Source organism: Phalacrocorax aristotelis, chromosome 3 (assembly GCF_949628215.1).
Source record: "Phalacrocorax aristotelis chromosome 3, bGulAri2.1, whole genome shotgun sequence".
Classification (NCBI taxonomy): Eukaryota; Metazoa; Chordata; class Aves; order Suliformes; family Phalacrocoracidae; genus Phalacrocorax; species Phalacrocorax aristotelis.
In genome coordinates, this window is record NC_134278.1 from 106516987 (window position 1) to 106530723 (window position 13737).

Consider the following 13737-nt stretch of genomic DNA (forward strand, 5'->3'; position numbering starts at 1 on the left):
AAACAACTGCAAAGGTCTGAAACTCTGAAGCTAAGTGGTTTACAGATACAACCTTAAATTGAAGTCTTCATCAACATGCTCCCAAGCATGTCTTACATTAATGAGTACTACCACAAAATGAGAAGATAGAAGTGACAAAATAGATGTTTTGTCTTCAGATACTTTTGAGTCACACCTATTGATTCTGTACCTGATCCTGGATACTAGAACACCTAAATATTAGTAGATGGCCCCAGATGGCTCAAGGCTCCCTCTGCTAAGCATTGTATATGCAAAGCATGCATGTGTTAAACAAAAGGAAGTAATTTTTTTTCCCCACACAAAGTATTACTGAAGCATGAATTGCATTGCTCAGCACATTCTGGAGATCAGACAGGTGAGTAGTTCCCAAAAGGGGACTACACAAGTTCAGAGGGTTAGCAGACCACAGTGGTCAGGATGCAGCCTACAACACAGGGCTTAAGCTACTCCTTGCCAGAAGCTGTGGACAAGCAAATCTGTGTTATTGCTTACGCCGCTTCCCCAGAATATTGCTACAGGCCTTTCCCAGGAGAAAAACTACGGACAGCTAGGCTTTGACTGGATGGCCATTCTGATATTCCTGCCTTCTGCTACACCCCCCTAATAAAGGGCAACCCACTATAGTTTTGCCCCAAAAGCATTCTGGGAAGCCCTGGACTGCGTGAGGCGATGCCTTTTTGGTTGTGCCCTACAACAGAGGCAGGGCTATTAAGTCTTCCTCAGTTCTGCCCACCTGTGCCAGCCAGAGACATCATAATCTCAGTGCCTGCTTTCCCCTAGTACTGCTGTCCATGCTGTGGGCTGTCGGCACAAGGGACCTCTTGTTCCCTTTGTATGATCAGACAAGCCATGTTTCAAGCTGGCTTACATCAGAAAGATACTGTGCTGGCCCTGAGAGTTGGGTCTCGGGCCCAGGTCTCCCAATGACTACCATGTATTTTCTGTGCAGTTGCTGCACAAAGATATTCTCAAACTAAGGGAAAAATCTTTGCAGGATGAGATCTTAATAAACATGACAGAAAGGTGAGGGAAAGGGCTACAAGAAGCACAGTGAATTATGTGGCTATTTATGGTTATCTGTGTATACCGTGTACTTCATAAAATTATAATTTCTTAGGGTCTTGGCTAGATTATAGCATCTCACCTCTATAATTTAGTCACAATTACATTTTGTCACTTCCAAATAAATTTAATTGACCCAGTAGCAGATACTACAGAAGTGTGGGAAAGAGCATTTGTGTTTTCTACACCAGAGTATCTGCTCTCCAAATGTAATTTGTCACACCTGTTTAGTGATCACAATGCCGTATTCTCAGAGGCCTCTATCAGGTCACAGTCCATGTGCAGTACCTTTTCCAACCTTCTTTTCTGCAGTGTCAGGTTGCCTAAAGCAATAGATTGCACCTAATTTAGTCCGAGGACTATTTAAATAACTGGATGTGATACGAAGCAGTGACAGTGAAATATTCCTCAGGTGGTTGGTTTTTTTTTTTTCTATATTCTGTCACTGAAGGTCTGAAATTATTTTAGAGATCGGGAAAAACAGGGTGCAGTTTCTGAAGAACTCAGCAGCCCCAAGTAGGGATGGTGCAAGAACACCTGATCCTTCCAGGTCCCTACTGCTCTCAGCAACGTGCTCCTGTTGCGTTCTGCTACTTGGAAGTTAAAGCCTTCCTTCTGCCTTTGGCACACAAGCAGCAGCAGGAGAAACTATGGTCTGCACAACCAAGAGCAAGAAACAAAGACTGGATAAAATTCATAGGACAGCAGTAACAAATGTTGCCCATAAATAACATGAAATTAGATAGGTCTTTGCAGGCTAATTATCGGGTTTCAGAGGAAGAAAGTGCTAAGTTAATGTCCAAAGATTAAAATAAATTCCCGTGACAGTCCAGCTGGACAGCAGTGCCACCTGCTGGCACATTTCCCAGCGCTGATGAACCAGGAAACAGGCAGCAGCTTTCTAACCAGGCCTCTCCTGACAAATGCAGAGTCCTCATTCTCACACTACTGTCACCCAGAGAACAGCTCACGAATGGAGAGCAAAACGAACACAACTGGTGTTAGCTGTACCGTTTAGCGCCTTATTGGAAGATGGCACCAGTGGCCAGCGTGCCAGTATCAGAACAGTTGTAATCTTAAACATTGTACCTCTGTGATCACTGTACGCTTATCAGAGTGGATATTAATGACGTTCTTCACACTGCTTGAAAAGGCTCAGAACATGCTTCCTTAGAGCCCTCAGCACCATGTCCTGCTCTTCCCTCAGAAAACACTGCATGTTTCACACTCCTTGTGAATCACAATTTAAGACCAAAACTGAGCAGGCAGGAAAGAAAATAGCTGTCATCAACAGCCAAATAAATCATCATCTCTGCACTGGATAGCAATTTTGATCACTCATTTTGTCCAGAGATGGAACTAGAAGGCTAGGTGTTGGCCAATAATTTTAAGAAGCTGCTCCTCAAAAGCTTATCACCCTACAGCTTCCAATATAGCCAAGTAGCAGACTGGAGGATTTTCATGTGTGCCCAGGACCTCATATCCTTCCGGAGGACCCACTACCACTTAAAATCCAGCCATTTCATGGAGTACCCAAATGAGAGTAGAGGTCCCAACCTTGGGAGTTGAGCAAGAACTTTGGAAACTTGTTTCCAAAGGAAACCAGGAGGAGTACGTTTAACACGTACAAACAAAGTGTATCAGAGCTCTATCCGGTGGTCAAGGCCCCCACCTGCACCTCACCAGGGCAGGTTCAGCAGGTGACCACAGGAGAAGTTACTTCAGCCTCTCTGACCTCTGCTTTTCCCCTGCATGCAGAGCTAACTCCGTTTTCCCTGCTACGGAGGGTGAGTGGGAAGTACATCAAAGCAACACACCTTGCCTAAGTTTAAGCATACTAAACACTGAACAGGTATGAAAATTGCAGGCCCTGCTCAGCACTGCAGGATGATATGTCTTAGTTCAATGGAGGCAAATGCATCCAAAGCAAGGCGGTGTTTATAAGTGTTTTCTCATCTTGATCTCTTGTACATTTTTGCACAGGCAAAGAAGTCAAGTTCAGGCAAATCATAAAGGAAACAAGAGCAACAAAGAATTGCATGGCCCCTGAGAACTGGCTGAATCACATAATTGCTTCCATGAAGCATTCTTTGACATTTGGATTTTTGCCTATTTTCCCTGCATAAGAAAAGAAACTTATGTAACTGTGCTCCATCCCCTTCTGATAACTTTCAGGACTACCAGTTGTATCAATTGTAGAAAAATCTTTAGAAATACCTGGTTCCTTTCCTGCTTCATGACAACTACTCAATAGATCCAGGAGGTCCAAATTAGCACTTTCCACCATGGGACTGATGAAAACCACACAGCCATATTACATTTATGCCTGCCTAACTGCAGCACACAAGCGGCAGGTAGGACTAGCGTGGTAGCAAGTGTTTAAAGAGCAACAGGCACAAATCCCAAGGGACCAAGTCTTACCAATTTGGCCGCCTGTGGCACAACTTTTTGTAAATGGAATAGAATACTTAGAACAGTGCCAAGGAAGATGGGCATGGTGGCAGCAGCTCAGAGAATATATCCTTATATCCTTCCCCTCCTTCCCACCCCAGTGACTTCTGTTTCTGGACTTTCTGTTGTCAAAAGAAAAAATCAGTTGAGTTCTGATTCCCAGGTCATGATACCCAGAACGGAAAACGGTGCAGGGACACAGCAAGTAGGTGTGATAGGGAAGACTGTCACACACACACAAACAAAAAAGTAGGTTTCACATCTGAAAGACTTACATTATTTGGCATTTTAGCAAGAATCTCAACTTGTCCAGCCAGGTCCTTATCAACTGATTTCTGCCACTCCATGACTTCTGACAGCAGCAGTCTCCTTCCATCTCTACCTCATACCTTTTCTATTGTTCTATTGTTTCAGCCTTCATCTTCCCCCACGATATGCACTTTTTTGAGACCTGGTAGCAAGGCTCTCTATCAGCCATTTGCATATCAGATCAACATCCCACGCCGCTTCAGTTCCCTCATGCAAATTTCTCAATCTGTATTTCATCACATTCCTCTACATCTCTTACCTTACTGTCATAACCTTCACATCTGGTTCACTCTTTGTTCAGCTTCACAACAGTAATCTGAAGCAGTACTAAGAAGCTATGCTTTAGCGAAAAGGTCAACAAAATGACCTTCTTTCCTGAGGTGGCAAGGCATGGACAGTTATTCTGGCTGTATGGGCTTGTGCTCACTAGGGAGACCGGAATCTGTTGGCCAGCTCCAAACAGCAGCCTCAAAGATACTCAGTCCCAAGAGGATGCACGTGATCTCTCTCAGTGCTTGTGGGGAAAGACGGGGGAGGGAAGGATGCAACACAAACTCAAACCTCTTTAGAAACCCAAGAATCTACATGGAGACAGGTAGGAAAGAAAAGGAGGCTTATAAAGGCAGCAACTGCTGCGAAGTTTCTGACAGCACTTATAAAAGAGTGGGCAGAAGAGAATAAAACTGAATCACTGCCACAGAAGTTACACAGCTTGGCTTTCTAAAAGAAACGATAGCTTAGAAGTAAACGCTGGCATAGAAATAATTTAAAGCGTCACCAAAGCATAGCCAGCATGTCAAAACTGAACAGGAAAAATTCCTCCATGCTGAAACAGCAAAAAAGAAAGTGGCTTTGCTTTGGCCTTTTTTTTGGTTGGTTGGGTTGTTTGTTTTTTTTTTTTTTAAGAAAAAGCAGTCTGACTCATCTTTCTACCATCAGAGTTGGCAACTACCAAAACTCTAAAAGAGGAACAGACCACATCGTATTACTAAAAGGTCCTTTGCCTTTTTCATACTAGCACGGAACAGTGAAGGAGTTTTTACAATCTTGACCAATCTTGAATACAGCAGTAAAATGCAGATTATTTCAACTGAGTCTGAAGCTTCCGACCAATGCAGTTCTTTACAAGTGTGATCTCTGTGTTTCCCCTTCCTATTTGCTTTCTATCTTCCAAATTTCTACTTTTCTTTTCCCCTCCTAAATTTTCAGGAAATACTATCTTTACATAAGATATAACCTAGGGAATGGCAAGGATGTTAGTGTCTTCTAAGAGCGTGTTTGGGATTAATCTTCTTAAGAGAAGTCCACAGATAAAAGCTGCTTATCTGGGCAAGATGCTTTGGCATCACTAGCTAGAAGATACCAAAGCAGCATAAATCAAAGCACAATCCCCATGAAAAAAAACGGAGGGGGGGTGGGTGTTGCTTGTTTATTTTTTCCCCTACTGACATTTCAGAACAGTGCTTCCACAAAAAGGAAACCATCACCAGGTTAAAAGTCAAGGAAATTCCAGTTTTTACGTATGTGTTTTCATGTTTTATGTTCATAAGAATGTAAGGACTTGCTTTTCTGGATCAGGGCTTCAGTCTCTAAATTTAGAGTTACATCTCTGCAAGAATTGCAAAATGTTTCACAACAAAAAACAAGGGAAAAGACAGGATTCTAGCATCTTCAGAAGGTTTCACGCATCAAAAATATTAAAATTATCCCTTGAGCAATGGTACAAATCTTCAGATTTACTTAAAACACCATGGCAGACACAGACACAGTGTGTCTTCTGTTTGTTCGCTCTTTAATGAGCTCCCCACACTTTGACCACTGTACACCAGATATTCTTGTCAAAGCCAACTACCCCCGACTCCTTTATCCAGGTGTTCCTGAATTGTGGTTCCCAAGGAGCACACGCACGCGTGTTATGCTGGAGTCCAGCTGCATAACCAGACCTCACTGGCAACGCACCTGGAGGGTCACTGTCACTGCCTGCCTCGGCATCATTCCTATGGCTCAGACTAAGATATGCTGCGCTTCAGAGGAAGATTTGACATACAGTTCACAGGATCAGAAAGGCAAGCCAGAACTCCAGAGTGTTTAGGCCTAGGAACTGCAACTCCAGATATGGGGGGTAAACTATCTACTGTGAGCTGCCTTTGAACAGCTGATCCAGATAAAAGAAACAGAACCAGAGACCTTTCCTGCTTCTAGTTTAGGACAAAAAAATCATTCAGCTACCATTATTGCTCTGGAGTATTTTACTGTTACACTTTCTACTGAGAGCGCACAATAAACTGTCCAGAGAAAGATCATATCTCAAACTCTAAATATATTAGTGAATGAACTGTCTAAAAATCATTTCCGTAAAAGCATGTTCTATTTACAAAGGTTAACTTGCTCTTTAGGACAAGTAAAACCGCCACTGGAAAAAAATATACATACAGAAATGCCTCATCTTTCAAAAGACATTTACAAATACTCTGCTTTGCTTAAACTACTAGAAACATTAAGACATTTGAAACTAAGAGTGTGTTCTGCATGCAGTTAGGATAGAAATCATGTTATTGGACTTCAGTGTGTCATTTCTTATCACTGTCAATGACAGTGTCTTAGGCTCTTCTGAAAACACCACAGCCTGGCTATTACCTTAGGATCTCAAGAGGAGGACACAGATCTTCATTAACAAGTTATCAGTTACTCTTCATTTTGCCATTAAAAAAGGACATCCCGATTGTCTTCTCAGCAGGAGAGTCTGGTCTCGTCAAGTTTGGCGTCCTTTTTTCCCTGAGTTTCCCTTTAGTGTTTTGCTAGGCATGATGATTATTGGCTTGGTATATTTACAAGTCCTTGGTCAGCACTCCTCCCATTATAAGGCAGAGTTCAGAAATTCAAGGAGTTCTGCACGATTCCGGTCTCTCTGTAACAGCAGAAAAGCAGAGGCAGTGGTTTAACAGACCTGTACTCAGTGGACTGAGGCTGCATAACCCTGCTTTCTGTGGGGCTTTCACGTCTCAGGCCGCATAACCCTGCTTTCTGTGGGGCTTTCACGTCTCAGGCCGCATAACCCTGCTTTCTGTGGGGCTTTCACGTCTCAGGCCGCATAACCCTGCTTTCTGTGGGGCTTTCACGTCTCAGGCCGCATAACCCTGCTTTCTGTGGGGCTTTCACGTCTCAGGCCGCATAACCCTGCTTTCTGTGGGGCTTTCACGTCTCAGGCCGCATAACCCTGCTTTCTGTGGGGCTTTCACGTCTCAGGCCGCATAACCCTGCTTTCTGTGGGGCTTTCACGTCTCAGGCCGCATAACCCTGCTTTCTGTGGGGCTTTCACGTCTCAGGCCGCATAACCCTGCTTTCTGTGGGGCTTTCACGTCTCAGGCCGCATAACCCTGCTTTCTGTGGGGCTTTCACATCTTGGCATGCTGCAGAGCAAATGCTACCACATTCAAACAGCTCGATATGACTAGCTACCAGTCAAGTGTGAGTGCCTGGTAGAAGCACAAGGCAGTTGGGTACTCAGGAGAGACGCTATAGGAGACAAGCTGTCACTATTTCGTGGTACATTTCCTAAGTGGCTCCCCATGGAGGCTCCATTGGGTTGTCACCATGTCACTCATAGCCTGCTCAGGAGGGAACTCACTAGCAGAAGAGATACAATTCTCTGGTGTCTGAGGCAACTTTCACTGTACATGCAGCAAGTCTCGTGCTTTGGGAAGTATAATTTTTTTCTAAGCATAAGCAGCAGCTTGCAGCATAGCAGAAAGAGAACCATGAATTTAGGTTCTTTCTTTACATAAGAGATGATCCAAACAGTCAAAAGACTTGTTCCCAGTGCTTTTAAAAATCACAATTTATAAAACAATTATTGAATCTTAAAATACTGTGAAGAATGGATGTTGTTCAATTCAGAAAGTTCATGACCAGAGACACCAATCAAAAAAAGGAACACACAGCAAATATTGTGACAAGGAGGTTACTGGGGTAAGGCTAGCATGCATTCAGCATTAACAGTGTCCAATGACTGGACAAGAGGCAAGGGGCACAAGTTAGAACACAGGAAGTTCCACCTCAATATGAGAAGAAACTTATTTACTGTGAGGGTGTCAGAGCAGTGGAACAGGCTGCCCAGGGAGGCCATGGAGTCTCCTTCCCTGGAGACATTCAAAACCCACCTGGATGCGTTCCTGTGCCCCCTGCTCTAGGTGTCCCTGCTCATGCAGGGGGGTTGGACAAGATGATCTCCAGACATCCCTTCCAACCCCTACCATTCTGTGATTTAATGCAAACTTCCATGCCACAGAAAGAAGATAAAATATTTTTCATCAAATTTAACTTGGAATGCTCAGTTCTGCTTTGGTAGCTATAGAAGGAACTGTTATGGCTGAGTCAGAATCCACCAAACTAGATACCTCAGCAAAGTAACACTTTTAACACATACTGACTAGTACCAGAAGCCCTCTGCAGATTACTCTAAGGTGTGGAAACTGCTGAAAAGGGTGAACACATTAAAATGCAGAGTCCAAACACCCATAGCAACAGCACAAAATGCTATTCATGATATCCATTTCCCTGGTTATCTCAGCAAAAACATTTGTCTGCTTTGAGAGAATGTGTGAGCACATGGTCCTAATACTACTATTGTCTTTTTTTAATTCCTCTCTAAATAATGGCTAGCCTTGTGTGCATTAGTAAAACACAGTAAAGCAGCAATTACCACAGCTGATCACAAGAGACTGGAAGAAGATGAGGACAATTAAAAATAGTGCAAATTAAATCAACAGAGAAAGGCACAAATCAGCTAAACATTACGAACTGAAATTCTAAGAAGTTGCACAAGCATCCTTGGGTTTATCCAGTCATGCCTCAGTATTCCAAGCCCACTCATAACACAAAACCTGCCAAAAGAATGAACTAAAATTTCTCAGATGGCATCATAGCCACATTAAAAGCTACACTCAATTTACAACTCTGAACGGTAAGATCTACTCTTCTACAAGAGACTACTATTAGAAAACTATTAAGAGATACAGTATTTTCCCTAGGGATATATAGACCATTTTAACTCTTACCTCTTTATCTTTCTTAGTCTTCTTTATTCTCATCTTAATTTTCTTTCCTGTTATCATGCTGTAGTTCTCATTCTTCTTTTTGTTTTTAAAGAACTAAAATGAGATCACACATTAGAAAGACATAAGCTTTGCTTTGTTTTATAATGTTACAAGTCTTAAATAAAATTACAGACATAATCTTTTATACTTCCTAACTGTCCAAAACAATAGAGATAGGTTTCTTTTCACTGATGACAAAACTAGTGGTGTTATGAACATTTTTATGACAGGCCAGATTAAGTGTTTAGATTAGAAGTATAAGGGGACTTCAGACACACACTAGCGTACCTTGGAAAGCTGGACAGGTCCTGTTTTCTCTCTCTTTTTCTTCTTCTCTTTCTTTTTCTTCATTTTGTTCTCTTTTTTCCTTTTCTACAAGTATACAAGGCATATACTCTTATGCTTACAGACTCAAGGGCAAAATAAGGGAATCCACAAGTAGCTCTCAACACCCCGGCTAGTCAAGACAGCCACTACTGCTTGCCCTGACCACCGCTGGATAGGTACTATCTGAACTACACAGAAGGTAACACAGTAGGTTTAGCAACCCTTGAGATCCTGAGAAACAGAAATGGTCTGATCCCCTATTTGCTCTTTTAATGTAACCCCAATATACAAAATCACTGAACAGAAGGTCCTGATAAAATTAAAAAGAAGAATTACAACAGGAAGACTATACTACACTCTCACTGACTAGAAATTGCTTCTTCTGACAAATTCTATAAAGTTATCAAGATTCCCCACGTCTCTTTTCTTCAGAGGCTACTCTAAACACAAGCTGGGCTACCAACAATTGGCAAAAGGAACCTTTAAATTATTCCTCTGTTAGTATACAGTCAAGTATATGCCAGCTTATCAGTTCACCTACTGTAACCCTAAAAGCATGATTCAGATTTACATAGCCTCAGGCAAAAGCATTACGTCTTACATGGCATTTAAGGTTATTGAAATATGAAGAACTATTTTCTGTCTGTTAACTACTTCATTCTCTTTGTAAATGTTTACCTTTTTGTTATGTTTTTCTTTTCTCTTTTTCTTTGATTTAGACTTCGGAGAATCTAAAATTAAAAAAAAAAACCAAACAATAAAACAAAGCAAAATCAAACCCTGTAAGTTTAGCATTTTGAAAAAGGCATTTGGTTTTAAGCTAAGGCACATAGGAATGTAAAACATAAGAGGAGAATGCCTTAATTCAGCTATATATATGAACACTGGTTGAAACTAACCTTGAGAAAAGCAACATGTTAACTTACTGCCACTTACTGGTCTAACATGGAAACTGAAAATACCTGATTTACTCAATGATTACTTATATTAATATATTTTATTAATAGAGACAATACTTCTATCTTCTTTCTGCAGCTGTGCTCAACATATTGCAAGTATGTGTTTTATAGCCAGCAATCCTGACTCTCAAAGGACACAACAAAAACACTGTTGGGGCTGTCAAACCACTGAAAATATTATCACTGCTCATGGCAAATGTAAAACTTTTCATACTTACTCAGCTCATTTTCCAACTTCAAGGCCTTTAGTAAGTTTTGTAAAGCAGAAACTCAAAAGATCTATAAGCCAATCATAGATTTTAAAGATTACACTGTGACTGGTATGTGAGGAAGTAGATTTTGAAGCACCAGCTTTGACTACGGGACTGTAAACCTAGAAAGACTGTGAAACAGCTTCCTAGTCTTCCAACAGACTGTCTTCAAGCCATCAGCTCTGCAGTTTCTTTACAAGAAATTCCAAGCAAAAGATAACATTATAGGAACATACCAGAGCACAGCCAGACTCAAAAGTTAGAAAAGTCTAAGGTAAGACTGCCCAAGCAAGCCTTGAGGAGGCCATTTTGGCCTCCTAATGACAAATGCAGCACTAGCATGTCAGAAGAAATGATGAAAATATTAATTCTATGACCACATTCAGTCGTGATAACAATGGATTGGACTAAACGCGGACAGGGAATGTTATAACTGGCCAGAGGACTTTTACAAATGTTTGCCAACATCAGGAAGGAGGTACATTCACAAACACTGGGTTTCCTTCCGCTTTGAAAATCACTATGCTGTGGCGAACAGACTCTTGCCCAGTTTTATCCCTTTGCCCACATCTCTTCCAGACTCAGTTTTTATCTCCCACCATCCTAGCCACAGTTCTCATGACCACAAACCTTAGCAGAACTTCTCTAGAATTCTGCACTGAACTGTTGACTTCCTAGACTAAGCCAGGACATCTTTTCCTCCTGTTCACTCTTTCCGAGTTGCCATCCCTCACCATCTGGTCTCCCCAGTAGCTCAATCTGTTTCCGTACTCGGCCACCCTACCCCACTAGTTCTAGCACTGTTCGCCTGCTTGTCTCCTGCCTGAGGGGAACCCCCTTCCCAGCTCCACCTAACCAGCTGCATGCCCAGTTTCTATATCCCAATGTTTCTTTTTCCACAGCAAAGTGTGTCCTTTCTGCATTCAAGTTAGCTTCATTTTCCATATAACCTATGTTACCAGCAAGGTTGGAGAAGGTGGGTGGGGCATACAACTCCAGAGATCAGGATTCAGTTTCCCCCACTCTCCTCTCAGTTTTCCCCAGCCACTGCCCAGTGTCTAACAGACAGAATTACAGCTGCATTCACTAAGTAAGAAAAGAGGAACACAGATTAAAAAAATGCTGGAAGAAATCTCCATTCGGCTATCCCAAGGAATGTTAACTTCACTCCTGCTATACCCAACACATGAGACTGGGGCAACCTTTGTCATTCAAAGTCTTTAACTGCAGGTTAGGCAAGCTATTCCACTGTTCTGCTGCTAGGATGTATTTTTATTAGATCTAATTCAAACCCTTCCTGTTGCAATTTAAGATCATTATTCCTTTCTCTGAAAGTCACAGAATGATTTTTCGCTCCCTCTGCACAGTGGCAACTACCCACACCTATGTATCTGTCTTAGCTCAATTACCTCGCATCTTTTCTTGTCTAGATGGAGTAAATAGTTGTTTAAACATGCCCTCATAGGACGTTTTTGCTAGATCATCTGCTCTCCCCTGTGAATGGGAAAAGAGGGCATTTTTACCTGTGAAGTTTTAGCAAATCTCTGAGTATGCAGACTGACAACTTGAGCCTAATTCAGAATGATTTTTAAACTCAAATACATATGTCTTGACATCCCTCCCAAAGATGAGCCAGAGAGTACGCCAAGCACGTTCGCACAGTCAGTGCCTGACATGACAGTTTAATTCTTTTTAGAAGTTTTAGAGTGTATCACATGTGGCAAAATTCATTCAAGGAGGGCCTCCCCCCATCAAATGTACAAGTTCATAGATTTGAACATTTTCAGAATTTCTTTGTGTCAGATACATAGAATCAAGCCACTGAAGTGTGGGAACAAGTAATATTTCCACACAGATGTAAATCTGCTTTGAGGGAAGCTGAATTAAATAATTGTTAAACTGTGGGATACACAGTCACAAATATGAGGTCCTGTACTAGATGTTGAAGTTTTCAGCTGACCCTGATGTTAGACTTTTCCTCGGGTGAACTCTAGTTCATACTAGAGTTCTTCCCAATCATAGTAAAAAAGGATAAAATACACTTCAATGTTTAGCCTGACACCTTTTATTATAAACTGAAAATGTAGTCACTTTTCCTGCAGTAAGAGCAAATATTTTGATACAGAATATCAAAACAATGCAGTCTTGATACAATCAGCAATACATTCCCTTCAATGTCACAAGTTACACCCATAGAAAAAAATATGCACTTACTCCCAGACAGTATCTACCCCAAGTCCTCTAAGTAAGCAGCAGCTTAGCATGGAAAGTCTTAATCCTGCAATGCTTGCGTGTGTGTTTCCATTGAATTTGGTCACCGGTATTAATAAACTTCATGTGAGTCCTCAAAGTTAAATGCTTAAAACATTAAGACCAAAGTAAGACTAAACCAAAAAACCCCAATTCTGGTCTAGATAGACAGGCGAAGTAGAAAAAGATCTGTGTGTTGCAAGTGTAACGAATACAGAGTTTTAAATATGTACAGCGTATTGTTAAGGTAACACTTCTTTGAACGGCAGTTTCTATTTTGAAGTTATTTAAATTAACAGAAGAACATTGCATACTGTGCATCAACAGGTACCTTAGCACAGCAACAGGAAAGGTTTATGAGAGAAACACTCTGAAAATGCAGTATTGATATTCTACACTGGTACTTTGTGGTTGTTTACACATTTAAAATAAGCTTTAAATGTTTCCAGGAGTGCTATCAAAACCAGTAAACATCACACATAGCCATGGAGGTAGCTTACCTCTGCTACTTGAAGACGACGACCTTGATGATGAGCGTGAGGAGGAGGAGGAGGAGGCGGATGTAGTGCTAGAAGACGATGTGGATGAAATGGATGATGATCTGCTTCTACTGCGTTTTCGTTTCCTTTCTTCTTTCCCTTAGGATAACATAAGACAACAGTGACAAGCATGCTAGTAACTATGGTCTACCAAAATGACCCTTCACAGAATTTAAACACAATGAACCCCTATTTTGAGAGGCTGGTTGTGGTTTTCTCCCCTCTTCCAGTGTGCCATGGTCTATTACTGTTAGGAAGTGACAATACTCAATACCAGGGTCAATGATGGTAACTGACATAAAGGATAACACACCTAACACCACAGCATGGAAAGAGATCAGCAATGCCTACCTTGGACTTTCAGCCCTTCTTGTGAAGCTGCACATGGTGTCCTAATTTTTTCATCCTTCCCGTTATCCATATCTAGTGAGAGACACAAGTACATTCGATAGCATCATTGCCAAAAGACTTT